The following is a 19318-nucleotide window of genomic DNA, read 5'->3' as shown; positions in this document are numbered from 1 at the left end:
TTATGATTGATTGCGCATCTATTATTCCCAGTTTTACAGCAAGTAAAGCCGAGGCTCCTGTTTGCTTCATGTATTTACAAAGTTCCAGACAGAAAGTAGATCTTCATATTTAATAAAGGATCCATTAAAAATTAAGCACTAGACAGTGGTTGCGGTGGGGGGGTGTTCATGTGGATCACTGTTTAATTCTCCTGCCTTTGAGATTGATTGGGTCCAACAGTAAGGTAATTCATCCATAGTTCTGAATCCGGAAGGAAAATAAATTGCTGTAAAAATACTGGTCTCACTATGTTCCTATGAAAACTGGCATCTTGAAGTATGTAAAAAGATAAGTATTTTGATTAAATACAATGGAAATGTGAAAGAAACAAGAGCTATGTACCAGAATGATTATGATAGTGGTCACTTCTGAATTGCGTTGATTTGTAAAAAGGATTTTCATATGCACAACTTTTCCCTCAAGGGAAAATCAGGGCATTTTAAAAGACACCTTTTTTCTTTTAGTAATGCACTCTACACATGCATTTAAAAAATGTCTAGGCAAATAAAATTATTACTGATTCAATTTAAAGCATAGAGGCGTATCACAAGTTATTATGTAAAATATTTAGAAGTAGAAAAAGGTTTTATAATATATTTTTTGACATCTTTCAATGCATGGTTCAAAACAATAGAGTTAGCTAAATAAGTACTTATTTTTATAGGATCTTTTGTATAATTTAAGATTCTGCATTTACCTGTGGTGGCTTAGTTCAAATTTTACCCGTGTTGCCTTGGATACCATATTATTAATAAAACCCTTCTACTAAGCTGAGAAGTGTTGAACTTTAGGGTGGTCATTTTGATGAAGGCGTTTAAATGTCTTTTCTTCATTTGTGTTGTTCTTGGAAATAAAACACCATGTCGTAGAGACTATTTTCAAAGGAAGCCGTGGTCTCCTGGCCTTTAGAAATTGTAATCGTTTCCTGGAATCTATAATCAGCGGAGTTAAATCTCAGTCATTTGATTCCTGTGGTAGATCGACCTTGACTACACTAAACTCTTTTGATACATTCACCATTTGATTTCATTTTCTGATGCATGTTTTCCTTCTTTGAGAAATTTCAAGATATTTTAACATAATTTCAAGTTTCCAGATTGAATTCTGTTCATGCTTTTCTGAAAGTTGCAAGAAACTGCACAGCCTAATTTTAAGGCACTTAGCAATTTTCTCATCTGAAATTTCAGTCGCTGTCATGAAATTAACAAAGTCTCATTTTAAATATAAAGAGAGGGATTCATTACCTGTCATTTTGAAGCGCTCCTTTTTCACCATAAAATCTCTCCTATTCCAGGACAAACCATTACCAAAGTTGTTTGGCAGATAGATTGTAACAAAATAAAGTAAGAAGAAGAAGAAAAATATGTTACAATTTTTTGGTAGAGAAATTTAATTCTCTGTTTAATTACTTAATACTTATAGGGAGTAGGAATGATTTTGAAAATAATTATGTATAATAGAATTTACATAAAATTATATATATATATATCTTCCCATACTCAAAGGTTTCCAATGTTTTTTTCTTAGCTATTTAGTGAAAAAAGAGATAATAAGTAACACTTCATGGAAGTCTAACAAAGACAGTAAGTATCAGTAAAGTAACTTGCTAGATGACTAAATATTAGAGGCCTTTGTTTGTGATATTTAATAAAAAGAATCTTTGAGTTACTTGAGAAGAATTTACAAATGCATACCCCTCAAAAATTTCTACGAAGACTTTAAAACTTAAGGTCATTCGTGCCTTCTGATATAGTGTGTTGGGAGGCAGTAGCACTGATGCAACGCAGCCTGTTACAAATGACGCGACCCAAAATTCCTCAATTATAATCAACATGCTACCGAGCTCTCCGGGTCACTCCCATGCACATAAAAGCATGAGGAAGATGGATTTGTTTTGTCATCTTAAATAAGGACCATCTCTGAAAGAGATTCTTTTTAAACAAGAGGCCATTCCCTTATGCATTACATCTAAATACCAGTTTTTGTGATTTATGCACACAAGTTTTACATTGGAACAATAACTGTTAACGATTCTTGGAAAATAAAATAAAAACACTTATGGGTAGATGTTTTGGAGTCTTTGATCACTTTGATAAATGGTCCTATTTCCTCGATCTTTGGAATGAATTTGGATGGCCTCATTTAAATATAATGTTCAGGCCCTGGGTTTTGTTGAGTCTCTGGTATGTGTGTGTGTTGCATTATAATTTGTTTTAGCAGGCAATCAACTTGATTATGTTCAGATTACGAAATCTTCAGTGGACAGTAGTTCTAATATCATTTTAAGCTTCAGAACCTCTGTTAGGAAGTTTGGCTTTGCCCTGCACATGCACCTTCCCAGACTGCTCAGTGATGAAGTCCTAGGCTGCTAACCAGAATGTGATGGTTCCAGCCACAAGCCACATAGAAGCCGGAAAGACCCAACTCTCTGTTTCTTTCCTTAAAAATTTTACATCTAGAAAACTCTGCAAGGTATTTCTACTCGATTCTGTAGCATTCTTATAATTTGGAGCTGACTGTGTGGCACACAAGACACTGGTTTATATGATATCTCAATTCTCGAAGATTTTGCTATGACACCTTACTACTTTTCATTGTTGAGCATGGGAATGCAATCAGGGCTTCTCAGGGTCATCGGGCGAAGTAGAGAGTCATAGTTTCCAGCTCTGTTCTACGCAGGATTTTCTTTACTCGCTTCAAATCCGAGGGGCACGCTTTCCTGGTGATTCAAAATCTGCGATTTCCCTCAGAATTTCAGTTTCTGAAACGTTATGTTTTTCTGTGTGACTGAGATGACAGGGAAAATACCCACTGAAGCGAGAGAGAAAAGTGAGGAATTCCCCCTGTGCTCTTGGTTTCTCAGATCACAGCGAGGGTCTCTTCTTCTACTGGTGGGCATTCTTCATTGCAACCACAGCTGTGCAATTCCATGATGGGGCCTGTCATCAAGAAGGGCTGGCTGAGGATAAGAGGGATAGTAATAAGTGGAAAAAAAGTAATAAAAATAGACAAAATTACCTTGGTGGGGGTGAGGGTGGGGTGGTAACCCCTACACTCAATGACTCACAGAGAGCCTCTTTTCCCAAAGAGCTATTTCTTGCAGAATGTTTGCAGCCTGCACCTGCTGTGAAGTTTTGTAGCTCACCTTGCCTCCAGCAGATGAAGGACAGGGAGAGATGGAACAAAGGAAAATCTGCAAACCCCACTTTGTAGTAGCTGTTCTTCAAGTTTGGACTTCCTTTCCAAGCCTCACCATCCTTGCTTCTGAGGGACATCTTGCTATCCTCCCTCCAAAGGAGATTTGCTTGTTCTTCTAGCACAATGCGGTATCTTCAGTATTCACCAATATGCTAATTCAAATGTGTCACTTCTTTAATGAGAAACTTTAGTGGGCTTATTCCATGCTAACACAAGAAATCTGTAGAAAACTTAAATTTCTGACTATTTAAAAATATTTGGATGTATAATGGCATATATATCTGCATATATATATACATACACATTCCTATTTCAATTAGTTTTGGTAAATTGCTATTTTCAGAAATTTGTACATATAGATGCATATGTAATTTTTCAGTTTATACATTTTCAAATTTATTACAATATTCTCATTTACTTAAAATATCTCTAGTTTCTCTCACAATATCCCTCACATTAATTGTTTTGTTTACACTCTTTTTTCCTTGAGTCATCTTGCAAGAAGTTTATTTTTTTTTCAGTTTTCACAAAGAATTCTTTACTGATGTAATCTTTCCAAACAGTTGTATGGAAATACCTTGCACTACTTTTTGTAGGATATTTTCCTGAGCACAGCCAGGTGGAAGACTGTAGCCAGCATGAGCCGTTGGAAATTGAGCAAACACATGATCAAGACTCCATTGATGATTATGAGTGATTGTAATGCAAATGCTGGAAACAAAGAACAGGGACCCTTATTTGGAAATTGTGGCCCTGGTGATAGAGGCAGTGAGGGACATTGGGGAATAATCTGATATGATTTTGTAAGACAAATGACGTATTCAAGCAGCCCTGGTGCTGCTGTCAGGTAGCATTGGGCTGTTAACCACAAGGTCATCAGTTCAAACCCACGAGCCACATTGTGGTAGAAAGTTGGGGCTAAGTCCTCCCAGAGAGATGTATGGCCTCAGAAAGCCAAAAGGATCGCTCTATGTCAGGATCTACTCTATGGAAATGTGTTTGCTTTGCTTCTTTTGTTAATGATTTCTTCACTGCAAATTTTTCTTTTTTAAAGCAAAAGGGAAGAAATTTATTTGATCCCATAAGGGAAACCCTAGAGGGGCCCAGCATACCCTACTGTGTAGGCATGCCCAGCAAAGGGTTATGCCAGCTGAGCCCCAAAGCCCCAGGACTGGCTGGGGGTGGGGTCTGCAAGTTTTTGCAACAACATAAAGGGCAACTCTCCAGGTGGGCTTGGCTAGATAAACACACATAAATGAAATCGATGACATCTGAGGAAAGAGATAATGGAGAAGGTCTCTATCAACAATCAATACAGGGCTGGATAAGATTGTGGAACAGACAATCTATTGCTCAGATACAAATTCCTGTTGAAGGTGAAGAGAATTAAAAGATGTCTATTAGGGACAAAATAGAGTGCCGAGACCACTTCCAACCATGGGCCTTGACAAGGTCAGTGCATGGAGGAGGAGCATTCAAAGAAGGCTCCACTAAGGAAAGTCTCTTCCGTGAACCCTTTGAAATTATTGGTCTGATATCATTATTGATATTTGTAGCTGCTCTCTGGTTCCTGATAATTTTGATCACGTCCCCTTTTAGGGAACAACTGATGTTAACTGAGGAATATTCCCCAGAAGTTGAGGTTACTCCCCTTCCTATGGCTTTGAAAGATCCATGTCCTGACTGCATGCAAAGTGTATTGTATAATAACACTAGAAACTGGAAACCAGAAACCCCCCTTAAGGAATTTATGTTGAATCTTGAGCAGGCTGAGCTATTGCAACCGAAACCCATGGAAATCTCAGAGGCTCGTTTGGAAGCTTTTGTGCAAGACCCTAAAAAAGTTTATCATCCTCTTCCCATGGTTTTTCCCTTTCCTTATATTGATTACAGCATAGTGGGTAAAATACGGCACCCCCCTCCAGGAAATAACCCAAAGATAGAGTTCCTGGCCCTGACTTACCTTATACGGGGGGCTTGTAATGAAAATGGATAAGAATGGTAAACAAAGAAGGTGTACAAGTTCCTTTTAGTAGTTTAAATTTTATGGAAAGGTTAGCAAGAGGAGGGCCCCCATGTTGTTTGAAGTCCACTGAAGCAAAGCTACCTATTGTGAGGCAACTCATACCTTGGTACAGAAAGACTTTTGGGAGTTTAATTTATAGGAACTTAGTGGTAAAGAAAGAACAAGAAATGAAAGCCCTAGAGGAAAAGCGCAAGTAGGAACAGAAAGAAGAGCCAAAGTCTTTCATAATTTTTGTGATTGATAATGAAATGCATTAATGCTTTATCGATTTCATAGATAGAACAATGCGCCCTAGTTGGATGAAGTGCACTCAGTTATTGTTAGAAGGTTTGTGTTTATCACCCTTGTAATCGAGACAATTTTAGTTTTAAGATGCACTGATTTTTAACCAAAAATCATAATGTGATTTATGTAACTTGTTATGGTCTTGTGGCCTGAGAATTTCCTGATGTATGATCTCAGGCCATAAGCTTTAAGCCAAGAAAAAGAATATATAAGTTGAAGCTTTGCATGACTAAAATTAGAACAGTCACCGCAACCTTTGAGTCGTGTGGTTTCTGTCTGCCACTCGCCGATGCCATGACCCACCTTGAGGGACCCCCGGACCTTGCTGCAGCTGGACTGAGACAATAGAGTATATCTGGCATGACCTTAGAGAGACCGTCTGAGAAATAGATTCGGTGTATTGCATTGGATGTGAATGAGTGAAGATTTGATGAGCTGTGGGAAGACATCAAAATCATCATGCATGGAGAAAGCAAAAGGCCGTTAAAAGGAGAAGAAAGAAAGAAAAACCCAAAGTAGATGTCAGAGGAAATTTGCTCTTGACTGTAGAGTAGCTAGAGTGATGGAAGAAATGAAAAATCTGAACAGAAGATTTCGAGCATGGCTCAATAAGACAAATTATAATGAAATGTGCAATGTAATGCGGTTGGGAAATTAAAGTGGAAGAATATGCTCAGCATGTTTCAAATCGAGAGAACTGAAGGAAAAATGTAGGCCTCAGTTTGCATTACCACTATTTTTTTCTATGAGCAAAATCCTGAACCATGTAGGACGTAAAACAAACAAACAAAAGGAATGAATACACAGAGTTACTGTACTGAAAAGAACTGGCTTACATTCAACTCTTTCTGGAGAGAGCGTGTGATCAGCAATCAAGAGTGTTGAAGTGAAGTTCAGCTGCACTGAAGGCATTGGCAAAATGTAAGACTCCAGGAGTTAACAGAACACCAAAGGAGACATTTGTTGGTTTTGATATACTTATTCTTAAATCATTTTATTGGGGGCTCATCCAATTCTTATCACAATCCATGCATGCATCCATTGTGTCAAACACATTTGTTCATTAGTTGCCATCATCTTTCTCAAAACACTTTTTTTTCTACTTGAGTCCTTGGTATCAGCTCCTCATTTTTCACCTCCCTCCTCTACCCTTCCTCCCTCACAAACCCTTGATATTTATAAATTATTATTATTTTGTCATGTCTTACACTGTCCAATGTCTCCCTTCACCCACTTTTCTGTTCTCCATCCCCCAGGTTATATGTAGATCTTTGTGATCAGTTCCCCCTTCCTCCCCCCACCTTCCCCTTCCCCTCCTGGTATTGCTACTCTTATTATTGGTCCTGAGGGGTGTATCTATCCTGGATTCCCTGTATTTCCAGTTGTTATCTGTACCAGTGTATATCCTCTGGCCTAGCCAGATTTGTAAGGTAGAATTGGGATCATGATAGTGGGTGGGAGGAAGCATTAAAGAACTAGAGGAAAGTTGTATGTTTCATCGTTGCTACACTGCACCCTGACTGGCTGATCTCCTCCCAGCGATCCTTCTTTAAGTGGATGTCCAGTTGCCTACAGATGGACTTTGGGTCTCCACTCCACACTCCCCTTCAGTCACAGTGATATGATTTTTTGTTCTTTGATGCCCAATACCTGATCCTATTAACACCTCATGATCACACAGGCTAGTGTGCTTCTTCCATGTGGTTTTGCTGCTTCTTAGCTAGATGGCCACTTGTTTCTCTTCAAGCCTTTAAGACCCAAGATGCTATATCTTTTAATAGTACCATCAGCTTTCTTCACCACATTTGCTTATGCACCCGCTTTGTCTCCAGCGATCATGTTGGGAAGGTAAGCATCGTGGAATGCCAGTTTAATAAAACAAAGTGTTTTTGTTTTGTACTTGAGTAGAGGCCCAGTGTCCATCTGCTACCTTAATACTAAGCCTATAATTATAAGCACATAGATTTTCCCCCATCCTCATATATAAATATATTTGCATATGTACCTGCCTTTATTTAGACCTCTACAAATACCCTTTGCTTCCTAGTTCTTTGCTCTATTTCCCTTTACCTTCCTCTTGTCCCACTACCCTGTTCAGCCTTCATTTGGGTTTCAATAATTGCTCTTGGTTACATTGCCCTTGATCAAGCCCTACCAGGCCTCCTACACTCTCCTTGCTTTCGCCTTTTGATCATTTGTTGTTCCCTTGTCCCTGGGTTTGTTAACACCCTCTCTCCCCACCCAACCCTGCCTCTCCCTTTCCCATGCCCCCTGGAACCATCAGTCCTGTTGTTTTCTCCACCAGATTGTTTATCCCACGTATCTTATATAGATAGACATGCAGAGAGAATAATGTGCACAAAAAACAAGACAGAGCAAAACAAAGCAACAAAAGAAAAGAAACAACAACAAACCAAGGACAAGAAAAAGAGAAAAGCCTGTAAATAGTTCACGGTCTGTTTGTTGACCTTGAGGAGTGTTTTCAGGTAGTTGGATGAGGCGGCTTCGATGTGATGGCGGTGAGTGTGGTTTGGGTTATGGTTATTTTTGCTATTATTTTGGTTTGATTTTGTAACATTACTCACTCATGTGGATTTCTGTATTTCATCACTTTTTAAAAATTCTCAGAAATGATCTTCCAAATAGGGCCTCTCGTCTGTATTCCCTCTGTCTCTTCTTTCCTTTCTTGCATGCCAATTGTATGTATTCTATACCTATTTACAAGCAGTCTAGTGGTGTTATGCTCAATTGACTGGCTGCTAAGCAAAAGGAGTACTGGTAGCATAGAGGCAGCGTGGTGGGTTATGCTATGGGCTCATAAAAAAAGACCAGCAACTTCAACCCATCAGCTTCTCTCCTGAAGAAATGAGGCTTTCTGGTCTTTTAAATATTTACAGCCTTGGACAACCTGAGAGTCAGTTCTACTCTGTCCTTTATGGTTTTTGTGAGTTACAATGGACTCTGGTGGCAGTGAGTTTGAGTTTGAGAACTGAGATATTGGTTCTTGAACTTACCATGACCTCTTGCGAATGAGGAGGATTTGTCTTTTGTCTTACCTACTTTGGACCTATTGACAAGAGAGATCAGTCTGTAGAACAGGAAATCGAGGTTGGGGAAGTGGAGGTACAGTGAAAAAGGGGAAGGCACTTGTCAAGATGGGTGGACTCAATGGCTGCAGAAATGGGCCCAAACATAAGAACAATGGTAAGGGTGGAACAGGATGGAGTGGTGTTGAATTCCATTGTCCCTCCACTTGTGCTCTGAGTTGGGAGCAACTCCATGGTCCCTAAAAAGAATGACAATGCAGACGACATGTGTGTGTGAGTGTGTGCGTGGGAATCTGTCTAAATGTCCCTAGGCAAAGTACTAAAAGACTATAGAGGCTACATTGGGAAACTCAGTAACTGGGTGTGTATAAAAGGAAAACAGTTTTTGTCTTTTTACATTTGGGAGTTTTGCTTCCTTAATTGTAATCTCCAACCATGCAATTTTCCATTACATTTGTAATTTTAAATTTACAATGAGACCTCACTCACACATGAAACACAACAAAATAAAATCAGTCCAAGAAGGAAAGAGCATTCATAATTCAAAAATTCGATGGCATTAACATTTCTAGGTCAGTTAGTTTACTATTCAGACACTGTTAGAAACACGGGCGCATACCAAATACCCTCCGTGGTTGTCATGGTGACTTTATCTAGTTTAGTTCATATTTTCTGTGGAAGTAATCGCTGACCATGCAGGAGACTTGCCTCTAGCCTGTTTGGATTTTGTTTGGAAGTGATTGACAGACAAATTCACGGAGAGACAAATGCAGGTAGAAATAGGATTGGACTGTTTTTGTTTTTCTGCCCCTTTTATTTCCTTCTGCTTCGCCATTGTTGAAGGATAACCTTGGTCTACAAGTGACAGACAGACATAAACTACCCCCAAACCTAATGTAGCACATTATCCTAAAGCATGCGTAGGAACTGTGTTGCTCAGGGACTCAGTTGACCTAGTTTCTAATCTCAGTTCTTAGAAAGTATCTATAACTTATCTAGAACTCTACAGTTCACTAAATGCTTTCCAATAAACCATTCTCTTCGATATTCATGATGCTCTGTGAGATGCATGGTCCCTTCACCCTCATTTAAAAGATAAGGAATCTCATTCTAGAAAGGCTAAATTACTTGATCAAGGTGAAAACTGTGTATAATTGGAGTTCGAAGAGAAATGACATCAACCTTAAACTCCGAGCTCAACACTTGTTTTAAGAAACCCAGGTCTAGCCACGCATGCTGCTCTCAAATAGCACGTGGGACAAGACAGTAGTAGGGACTTCAACAAGTCTGTGGAAAAATAAATGGAAAGTTGGTGGGATTTTCTGATGAACTTTTGAAAGCTCCCCTCAAATTGCAGGAGGGAATGCTTCGGGCATTTTCATCTCTATGGAAGTACATTGTCTTTAAGGTGAGGTAGAGTTGGCTCTGACTCATAGTGACCCTGTGTAAGACAGAATGACACACTGCTGATGGCTGCACTGTTCTTGTCTGAGCCCGTTTGTTGCAGCCACTAAGGCAACCCATGTCCGGGAATGTCTTCATGTTTTTCGCTGACTCTACTTTATCAAGCATGAAGTCCTTCTCTAGGGACTGGAGCTATAAACCTACACAATACATATTCATTCTAGCTACACAACAAATATACGTGATTATAAATAGATTAAAATAACATAGATATAGAACATAGTAGAATTACTAACAAATATTTCACCTGGAACAAAGTATAATCAGACACTAAAAGTGTAGGTCCTGACTTAAAACAAGTTCCTGAAGATAACTATGTATGAATGGGGGACAGAGCCTGCTTTTATAATCAAAGAAAGTTCAAAACCACAGGCAATTATTGTATCTAAGGTCAAACACTGGGAACACTCTGATTAAACTTCTGAAGAAGAAAAACATTTCTCCTCTGTAGGTACAGTTACCTTCCACTCTCCTGAAAGGTAGGGGGAAGTGGAGCCCAACTCTGTTCAGGACTCCTATGGGCCATTTTAATCACTTGCAGGAGCTTTTTTTTTTTGTTTGTTTCACAAATACCAACCCATGCTTGAGCTCCAGTGCAGGAATGCTAATTACATTTTCTCATTAAAGAACAGGGCCTTGGTAATAAAAATAAGCCAGGAAAATCTCATGTGAAGCCAGAGAGTACACTAAGGAAAGAAATGGAAACATAAGGTATGGAACTGGAAAAACAAAACAGTAGTTATTGTCAATTACACAGATAGCTATTTGGAATATTAAAACAAACCAATGAAAAGACTATAAAATTGAAACTAGAGTTCATGGAGTCCAATAGATAGAAGAAAAAAGTTAAATAAAGGTTGCTATACACCAGTAATAAATGGAAGAATCATAATGTAGTCAAATAGTCCATTTAAAATTAGACTCTGAGTAATAATACAATGGCCAAAATTAACATGAAATACATAAGATATATATGAGCATTAGTGCAAAATATTTTCAATGATAAAACATTTGAAAAATTGCTATTTTTAAAAGAAATATTGCTATTCCTTAATGGCATGCTCAGCATTATGAGGAAATCTATTTGATCCTAATTTGACTCAAAGTGACCCTATGTAAGACAGAATTTAATTTAAATGTTTAGTGAAATTTCAATAGTTGCTTCAGTGGAATTTCAGGATTCAATTTGAAAAACAGGAAGAAAATTTTAAATAAGAGAAGAAATTACAGTAGCACATTATTTTAGTATGGTGAAAAAGAAGAAAAAATATGACATATTTTTCTTGACTTTAAATTATGCTGTATGCCCTTGTTCCTCACGTACAGACCCCACATGGGCAGAATTTAGTGCTCAGAAATTTTCACTCTTTGCAAAATAATCCATCGTTGGCTATGGTTGACACACTCAAATGCCTTGGCGTGGTCAATAAATCACAAGTAACCAGCTTTCTAGTGTCCTCTGCTTTCTACAAAGACCCCCCTCATGTCCGTCATGATATTTCTCAGGCCACATTCTTTTCTGAATCCTGCTTCCCAATTGCAACCACTTAAAAATTAGTTTCAGCATCATTTTACTTGCTGGTCATATTTATGACATCGTTTGCTAATTTCTGGATTCTGTTGGGTCACTCTTCTTGGGCACAAATAGGAATCTCTTCCAGTTTAATGGCAAGGTAGCTCTCATCCAAATTTCTTAGCTCAGACTCGTGAGAGCTTTCGGTGCGGAGTCAGTGTGAGGAAGCACTGCAGTGGGTGTTCTGTCAGTTCCAGGAGCCTGGCTTGTGCAAAGTCCTTCAGTGCAACTGAAGATCTTCCTTTACTACAATTGGTTCTGGATCATGTTCTACATCTTGAAATGGTTGAATCTTGACCAAGTCGTTCTGGCATGGTGATTCTGTGCATTCATTCCATCTTCTTTTGATGGCTCCAGTCTTCCATATTATCCGACAATATTGAAACAGGAAGCTTACATGTTTTATTTCCTTCAGCTTGAGATATGCTTCCCTTTTGGATTTCTACCTCCAGGATTTTGCACATTGTATTATAATATTTAAATTTTTCTTATGGAACTGCCTTTCGGAAATTTCTGCGCAACACATTTATGATTTCTTCCACTCGTTTCAGCTGTTTTGCTTTCTAGAGCAAGTTTCAGAATCTTTTTCAAAGCCACTTTCCTCTTTTCTTTCTTTCCTGTCTTTTAAAGGACTGTCTGCATTCTCCAAGTACGGTGTCTTCAGGCTATCCCACAACTTGTCTGGCAGTCAGTGCTCAAATCTAAATTCAGGTGGAATAGCCCAAGGTCATATTTTCACTTTTCATGGACTTGCTTTGATATTATTCAGTTTTAATTTGGACTTGCATATTTTCAATTGATGATGATCTTTTCCACACATGACCTCTAGCCTTATTCTGAATTATTATATTAAGATTCTCCAGCATTTCTTTCTACAGATTTAATCAATTAAATTCCTATACATTCCATCTGGTGAGATCTGTGTGTATAGTCACCATTTATGACTTTGATTAAAAATGTATTTTCCATTAAGACATCTTTGATAACACAATTCTATCCTACAATCTCCAGCTTCACTTTCTATTACAAAGCTATAACTTCCAACTACTGATGATTCCTCCTATTTCCCTAACTTATCTATAACTTAACGAGCTATTCTCAATACATCTTAATTGCACCTTTGGTCAATGTCAGTTTGAAGAAGTTGGTAGGAATCTTCTATTTACTCATCATTGGCTTTAGTATGGAAATAGTCATATTAACTGGTCATCCTTGTAAGCATATAGATATTATCCTATCTTAATTGCACTTCAAGATATATCTTAAAGCACCCAATGGAGGTGAAGGAATTCCTTTTTAATTAATCATTCCTTGCTTAGTAAATCATGTAATTATCCAATTCAAGATGACCACTACCAATCTACTTCACCTCATTACTGCCTAGGCCACCAATTTTTATGCATTTCATTTTTGATGACTTCCAGTTTTCTGAGGTTCATCTTTCACATATTATTTGTTTCCCGTACTGATGGATGGTTGCAGCATCTTCTTCTCCTCTGAGTCGTGCTCATCATCGAGTAAAGTCTTGAAACGTGGCTTCATCTGCAGCATTCAGAGTGACTCTACTTTGAGGGGGCAGCTCTGCTTCTGCGTGCCTCCCAAACAAAAGGGCTGATATTCTTCTCAGATAGCATATTCACACACACCCCTGCAATTCACAAGGTTTCTGTGGCAATCCCTCACAATGAGACTACCTCTTCCTTCTTCCTAGTTTGTCTTAATCTGGAAGCTCTGCCTAAGCCTGTCTACCACGAACGTCCCTCCTGGTATTTGAGATATACTGATGGCAAGCCACAGCAGTATGACACATGGACAGATGAGTATTACAGAATACATTTCTAGCTGTGACAGCCACCCACTGCTGGCTGTTCTGTAATGGCAGCATGGAGAAATACCACTAGATGGGTGTGAGTTGTTTTTATTTATCTCTGATGCTTTACCAAAGATTCTTATTCGTGTGCTTCTCTATTCTGAAAACTATAGGTGCTTAACAATGTTTGCTTTGTATGTCTGCACGAGGGATATGTATATGGTGGGGAGAGAACCAGAAAGAAAAACACAGTGGAAATGTTCTTTGCCTTTTTGGGGAAGAAACTGGTGTAATAGAATATAAAATCTTGGTTATTTTATATGAATATGCCTAACAGTTCTGTAGTAAATATCAACATAAGTGAGTTGACTCAACATTATCACATTGTATTCCTATTACAAACCAATGAAGTTATTTATGGCTTAATTTTACACATACATAAATATTGTTACAAACAACTCCCTTCTCTGCAAACTGAAAAAATAAATCTTACACTGTTATTATGGGTAGGAACTCTGTAGCTGCTGTGGATAAGCCATCCAGCTGCTAATTGTCATGTTGGCATTTCAAAACTAAGAGAAAGATGAGGGGTCTTCTCCCATAAGGATGTATAGTCTCACAAACACTGAATAGGGTTGTTATGAGTCATAATCAACGTGTGGCTTTGAGTTTGCCTTTTGGGGTTTTATTATTACAGTTATATGTTCAGCTGAAGGGGGTCTATTAATATGTTATGATAGAATTGTAATTGAATTTGTTAGGAAGAAAACTGAACCACTAGAGATGCACTTATATGCTCTTGTTTTTAAAAAATATATTTAGCACTTAGCACAGACATTTGAATACAAAGGATTTTATAATAGAATTTGGTGCATTTGGAGCCTAACTGATAGGATCCCAAAGGCCAAAGCATCTTAGTGTTGGAATAGGGAAAGGAAAACAAAGAAAAAACACTAAATCATAGTGGTGATTAATTTCATATACTATGGGTAAGTATATAGAGCCCTGGTAGTATAATGGCTATACACTGGGCTAGTCACCAGAAGGTGAGCAGTTCAAAACCACCAGCCAGCTTTACAGGAGACAGACCAGGCTTTCTATTCCCATAAAGAGTGACAGTCTCAGAAACATATACGGGCAGTGTTACCTTATCCTATAGTGGTGCTATGAGTCAGAATTGACTCAATGGCAGTTAGTGATGGATAGCTATGAACAATTAGAAATAAAACACATAATTTTAGATACGGAGCTCTGTTAATGCCTCATTCTTTTATATTTGAACTTATTATTATCATTCATAGCCTAGAAACCAGAGAGACTGTGTGTAAAGCTTTAGATTCCCATTTAATTATAATGCTTCATGAAATAACAAGGTAATGGGCCTGCCACTGAGAAATAGGAAGCACTTAGAGGAAATGAGAAAGAAAGTAAAATGGCCTAGGTGTGCCAAACACAATTTCTTTGCAGAAAATACAAGGTGATCATTACGGGGAAAACATTCCACATAGTTATTAGATTAAGGAATTTGGCAATTCACATTCATCTATTATGTTTGAGAAAAAGCACCAGGGCATCGCTTCAAGAAATCACCAATGTTGTGGTCAGCTCAATTACAAAGAGAAATATCTGGCATAGTCAGAAAGAATAATTATAGTCGCAAATTGCTACACTTGGTCTGGGGTCAATTTGAGATTTATCTGACTGAACTTGTTAGGAAGAAACCTGGACCCCTGAAGACTCACTTGTTGCTGATTTCAGGAGATTGTAACAAACAGCTGTTGAAAGAAATCAGAGGATGTAGAATTTGTATGGGCTGTAGGCATGAAGGGAGTCTGGTGGTGTGCTAGTTACGGATGGAGCTGCCAACTGAAAGGTCAGCAGTTGACACTGCTTCCTGGGAGAAAGACGGGCTTTCTACTCCTTTAGAGTTACAGCCTAGGAGAGCCCCGGGGGCAGTTCTCCCCTGTCCTTTAGGATCACAGTGAGTCAGAATTGACTCGATGGCAGTGAGTTTGGCTCAGGTTTTCGGTAGGCATTGACATGAAGAGGGAGGAAATCTCTTCTGCAAGAGTTGGTAAAACATGATAAGATGCGATAAATGAGAGATAGAGTGAAATTATTTCAGAACTGTGCACACAATAATACCCTGCTGCTACTGAGTAGGATTTATGGTTTGAATAGAAGGCAGATGCCGACAATGAAGAGAGTCAATGGGACTCCAGCAGAGGCGAATGGCTATCAGACTTTGGGAAGAATCATTTACATCCGTTGGAAGGTGATGTTTTCCAGGTCCTGAAGTTGCTGATTGTTATTCCATCTTATTATGTAGTTATATTTTATTGGAATAGCAATATATGTTAGAATTCATTAAATGTCTTTCTTGTTGCCTGGCTGTGTATTAATATTCAAAGAAATATAAAATATATTCTTCCAATGTGTGTGATAGCATGATTTAGAAATCTTGCAAGTATATTACTTTCTTTCTGCATCATATTATTTTTATTGAGGTCTTTGTTGAGAGGCATGTTCCATAGCTCTCCATATAGAAATTGGTTCAAATTGTGTTGGCTTAATAATATGCAGAAATCTTACAGTACCCATAAGAATGTTATGGATTTTTACTTGCAAACACATCCTATTTTATTGCTCTTGTTGTTGTTGCTGCTGTGGTTAGGTGCCCTAGAGTCAGTTTCAACTCATAGCCACCCTGGTTTGTGACTGCTAGGTACTAATGTCCGGCTGCTATTTGTGAGGCTTTCAGTTGGTAATTGCTCAGTAGTAGACCTCCTGCTTCTTCTTCACAGTCTGTTCTGAGCATAAAAGCTCAGTTGAAATCTGTTCATTGTGGTATCAGGATGGGAGGGAGACTTCTTAACAGCCGCTGATAGACCTTACTTGTTGAGGATAACTTGAAGCAGTTCCAAATGAAAACCAGACTCCTACATTTGGTATGGATTAATAATTCACTGCATTGGCAACAACGTCCTCACAACTGGACCAAAAGAAAACATGCTGATAAACAGAGAGAAGACGGAGGTTGTTAAAGATTTAATTTCAGTTGGATCCACAATCACCACTCACGGAGGCAAAAGTGAAGAAATCAAATGGTATATTCCATAGGGAAAATCTGCTACAAGGACTTACATAAAATGTTAAAGAACAAAGATATCCTTTTTAGGACTGAAGTGTGCATGACCCAAACTGGAGTGCTTTCCATCATCTCATCCATAGCCACGTGCACACCGCACATTGAGCTGGCAGGCGGCGGGAGCACGGAGAGGCACTGGTGTCTAGTGGATTCTGCATTGGGCTGCACAGTCAGCAACCCCTCCACCCCCGAACTGCTCTATGGAAGAAAGGCAAGGCTTTTGGCTGCTGTCAAGATTTAGTTCCAGAAACCAAAGGGAGGCAGATCTACAGGGTCGCTCTAGTAGCCCTGGTGACATAGTGGTTATGAGTTAGGCCACTAACTGCAAGGTAAGCAGTTCAAAACCACCAGCCACTCTTTAGGAGAACGATGGGTTTTCTACTCCAGTAAAGAGTTACAGTCTCAGAAACCCCACAAAAGCAGTTCTACCTTACCCCGTGGAGTTGCTATGAGTTGGCATTGACTCGATGGCAGTGGATATTTTTCAGGGTCATATAAATCAGAATACAATTGAAGGCAGTGGAGTGTAGACGATTTTTGAAAGTACCACGGGCTCTTGGGAGAATAGATGTATCTTGGAGGAAGTACAGCCAAGATGCTCCTGAAAAGCAAGATTGGCAATACTTTGTCTGACCCATTTGGGGCACGTTCTTAAGAGGGACTAGTCCCTGGAAAAGGACATCAAGCAGGGTAAACTAGGGAGTCAATAAACAAAGAGAAAGAACTTTGAGTGGATAGGTTGAAGTATAGCCGCAACAATGAACTCAAACATCACAATGATTGTGAGGATGGTGGAGGAGCAGAGAGCGGGGTAATATTTCACTCCATAGTTCTTAGAATCACTATGGGTTGGAGCTAAGTACCTAACAATAGATCAACAACAATATATATCACCATTTGCTCACATATTCCCATGATCTCAGTGAGGTTATATTGTATTTTGAATGGAGTACAATATTACTATATAACTAGAATTCTTCAACAACAGGTAAATTCACTCTTAGCGATCAACCAGTGATGATGAACAGTATTGATTCTCCTAAAAAATACCACAAACTCTTGGGCAGATATGATTCCACAAAAACACTTAGGATATTTTTAACTTAGTTGATTGGCCTTGGAAGACCAAGATTTCAGATGCAGAAGAATCATTTGGAAGAATGGTGTTCTTGTTGTTAGCTGCTGTCAGGTCAGTTCAAGTCACCGTGACCCCATGTGCCCCCAGACATAACACTGCCTGGTTCTCTGCCCTCCTTCCCACTGTTGGGAGGGGTCAGCCCCTGGTGGCAACCACGGTGTCAATTCATCTTGTTGGGGCCTCTTCCTATTCTCTGCTGATCTTCTATGTCACCAAGCACGACATCCTTTTCCAGGGACCGATCACTCCTGAGAGCGTGTTCACAATAAATGAGAATGCTCATCACCCCCCTGTCTAAGGAGCATTATGATTATACTTCTTCCAAAACAAATTTGTTCTTTGGGCAGCCACAGTACTTTAATATTCACAGCCAGCACCAAAATTCAAATCCAGCAATTCTTCTTCACTCATCCTTATTCATTTTCCAACTTTCACACACATCTGAGGCAGTTGAAGCACATGACGTTCTATGAGACTCAAAGAAGAAAATGCTGTTTTGTGGGCAATACTAGAAGTTTGCCAATTGTGGCACTGTTGCATAAACATTGGACTACTAACTGCAAGGTCAGTGGTTCAAAACCACCAGCTGCACTGTAGAAGAACCTTGAGACTACAGGTGTCTGTAAAGCAGGGGGTGTGAGTTGCTTTTCTGTCAAAGGCCATGTGGTTATTTCTAACACCATTCCAGAGCTACACTAGTCCAAGATTTAACTAACTTACTCTAAAGTGATGGCTGGAACTTCCCTTTGGTGAGGGATGTGATGTTAGCTGTTTGGATTGATGAATTTTCTCACCTTACATGGCCAGGGGCCAGCCATTGCCCACACTGGATACAAAGAATTAGAGCCGCAAACACCTTTTGTACAGTAGTCACTAGGAGTTGGAATCAGCTCAATGGGAGTTGTGTGTGTGTGTATTTGGTTTGTTTAGTTGTTTATTATTTTGCTACTTGCAGTTTTATTTTTTGTGTTCCCTGGTGGTCCTACCTACTATTTCCATAATTGGTCCTCTGGTCTCCTTGGTAAATTTAATCTGTGTGATAAGTTTAAGTTGTGTGACTGTAGGTCTCTATTTACATCTTTAGATACTAGAATTATTTAAATTAATATTATAGACATCAACTAAGTGAGTGGTTTCTAAAATGAAATAAAGAAATAATGCTATGGAATATGAAATAATTAGAAATCATGAAATTGACAAAAACCTCAATCAAACAAGGCCAACGATTTTGGAAACTCTTAACTTCAAAGTGGAGATTCATTGTGGACAGCACTTTGCATTCAGAAGAGCTGGGAGAACCGCACACTCCAGCCTTAGTGAGAGCCACATGTAGCTCGGCGAACGTCGGCCAGGTTGTGTTTACCGTGCAGGGACAGAGAAAATGAATCTGGGCAGGGAACCACTCAAGTCACTTCAAGCACGATTATACAGAAAGGGCAGATGGTGTGAGATGCCACCAAGTTGGTTCCAACCCACCATGAGCTTGTGCGGAGCAGAAGGAAAAACTGCCTGGCGCTACACCATCGTTTATGTTTGAACCCATTGTTGCAGCCGCTGTGTTAAACCATCTTGTACAGGCCTTCCTCTTC

The sequence above is a fragment of the Tenrec ecaudatus genome, chromosome 11 (assembly GCF_050624435.1).
Source record: "Tenrec ecaudatus isolate mTenEca1 chromosome 11, mTenEca1.hap1, whole genome shotgun sequence".
NCBI lineage: Eukaryota > Metazoa > Chordata > Mammalia > Afrosoricida > Tenrecidae > Tenrec > Tenrec ecaudatus.
The sequence above is the reverse complement of the archived record's forward strand: the minus strand, read 5'-3'. Positions refer to the sequence as shown.